The following is a 2,500-nucleotide window of genomic DNA, read 5'->3' as shown; positions in this document are numbered from 1 at the left end:
TATTGGTTGTTTAAAAGATGCAGAACAATTATGAGATCAAATTGAAACCACAAAAACATTTTACTTGAATGTTGCTTAAAAAAATAAAATAAAATAAATAAATAAAAATAACTTTAAAGGTGCCATATACTGCATCGGTTTAAAGGGTCACCAAACACCAAAACACATTTTTTGAGATGTTGACAGTCATATATAGCCTCGTTTCCACTGACTGGTACAGTACGGTACGGTTAGGGTCGGTACGGGTCACCTTTATCAGGCTTGCGTTTCCACCACAAAGGGTACCCTTTTAGTGGGCGTGGTGCATGACAAAGTTTAAGGGTGCTTTCACACCTACACTTTTGTTTCGGAACGTATCTCGTTTGCCCAGTTAGCGCGGTTCGTTTGGCATATGTGAACAGGGCAATCGCGCTCTGTTCCGCGCCAAAGTAATCGCTTCGAGATCGCTTGAATGAGGTGGTCTCGGCTCGATTGAAACGAACCCTGGAGCGGTTCGATTGCAGTGAGAAAGCGATCCGATCCGAGCGCGGTTATATCACAGTGTTTTATGGATATGTAATAGGCTTACGGCTATATGAAGAGAGAATTATGAGCAGGGCGGGAAGTTTCGCGAGTCTCCGGATGCCCGCAAACGAGTGATGATCTCCCGGTAATCTCCCGTCTCCCTCCTGGTCCTCAAATAGGCATCGTCGCGCACCCTTCTCACCCCTCTCCATCGCATCTCTCCTCAGACACGTCACGCGCGCACCCTGTCAATCACCACCAAACCACCACCTCTCCTGACAGCTGAGCGGGATGCTGCAAAATAAACCCTGACACTCTGACCAATGTGAGGAGAGTTTACTCGCACGTGACTTGTTTTAGCTCTTTTGGTCCGATTAGAAACTTTGCAGTGTGAAAGCGAACCGCTCCAAGAGCAAAGAGCAACAATGTAACAATTGTAATCTCTGTTTCGGAACAACTGAATCCATTCACAGGTGTGAAAGCACCCTAAGTCGACGTCATGGTCGCTCCAATAAATGTCTACAGTAAAGCTGTACGGGTCGCTTAAATATCTTAATGAGCAGCACTTCTCACAAAACAGATGCTTTATACACATGAATACTTGTTTATAAATGTTTATTACTAACTTTTCTATGAACATGATTTGATTATAACTGCAGATCAATGACAGAGCCTACTGTAACGTCTGTAATTATATAAAATAAATACAAAAATGCAACATATATGAACACATACCGCCCCTTACAGTCTCCGATATATTACTAATTACAGAAAAACTACACACAGCAAACATTTAGTATTTATTTGAGTTCAAAAACACACGCAGTATAGCCCACAGTCAGCACAAACCTCTGATCTGTGTCTGTAATCATTTACATTTACATTTAGTCATTTAGCAGACGTTTTTATCCAAAGCGACTTACAAATGAGGACAAGGAAGCAATTTACACAAATAAGAGCAACAATGAATAAGTGCTATAGGCAAGTTTCAGGTCTGTAAAGTCTAACCGAAAGCGGCGAGAGCGTCCAAGGTCGCTCTGGCCGCCCTGGCGACAACGCTGTCTGCCTTCAGCTCCGGCGGCGAGAGCGTCAAAACTCGCTACATTGATCTCGTACTTAAAGGAGCCGTTGCAGCATTATCAGTTACATTCCTGCATAAGACATGTTTTTAGCGTGAAAATGTTGCGCACTTCTTATCAAATTCATATAACAATGGAAGATCAAGTTGCATGTGGTGTGGCTTTGCTCTATTTATCCAATATGTGTCAATATGTCTGAAATATCCTGAGGCAGCTATACTGTTTTGTACTGTCACATCGCGTGAGATTCCCGCTTTTTAAAGATAAATTTACATAACATTGATGAACATCAGTAACTCGCCAGTAACTTATTTAATGTATGTTCCTGTAAGAAAACATTGTAAATAATTGGAAATCCGGCGACCGCAATAATCAAACCCTTGGGAACAACTGTGGTCGGAACCAAAGTTCACAGGTCTGTGTTCCCTGAACTGCTATCAAGCGGTGGACGTCTTTATTCTGATTGCTTGCCGCCAAACTGCGTCAAAGCTCATTACCATAAAGTTGACTTCATTTCAACTCTCCTCGACGCTCATGCCGGCGAAGACGCGCCGCGCTGCTCCTCGCCGCTTATCGTCGCCTATCGCCGCTGGCTCTCATTGAAAATGAATGACTTCCGGCTATTTTGACGCTCTCGCCGCTTTCGGTGTGAACGTACGGTAAGAAGGGAAGTATTAGTAGTATTAGTATTTTTTTTTTTTTTTTGGGGTACAGTTAGTGTGATATTCAGAGAGGCAATTGCAGATTAGGAAGTGAAGTGGAGACTAAATAGTTGAGTTTTTAGCCGTTTCTTTAAAATAGCGAGTGACTCTGCTGTTCTGATGCAGTTAGGGAGTTCATTCCACCAACTGGGCAGATTAAGCAGCACATGTAAGCTCTGTTACAGAGTAAATTTGTCATTCCCAGTTCATAATAGT

General features: G+C 42.7%; 1 protein-coding gene across 8 annotated transcripts in view; it reads left to right on the top strand.

Annotated features, from left to right (window-relative positions):
• The window catches only part of il1rap (interleukin 1 receptor accessory protein), an 84,371-nt gene that overhangs the window by 41,159 nt on the left and 40,712 nt on the right, over nt 1-2,500 (top strand). The gene's annotated exons all lie outside the window — the stretch shown is intronic.

Source organism: Danio rerio, chromosome 15 (assembly GCF_049306965.1).
Source record: "Danio rerio strain Tuebingen ecotype United States chromosome 15, GRCz12tu, whole genome shotgun sequence".
Lineage (NCBI taxonomy): Eukaryota > Metazoa > Chordata > Actinopteri > Cypriniformes > Danionidae > Danio > Danio rerio.
Note: the sequence above shows the minus strand (reverse complement) of the source record. Positions and strands in the feature narration are given on the sequence as shown.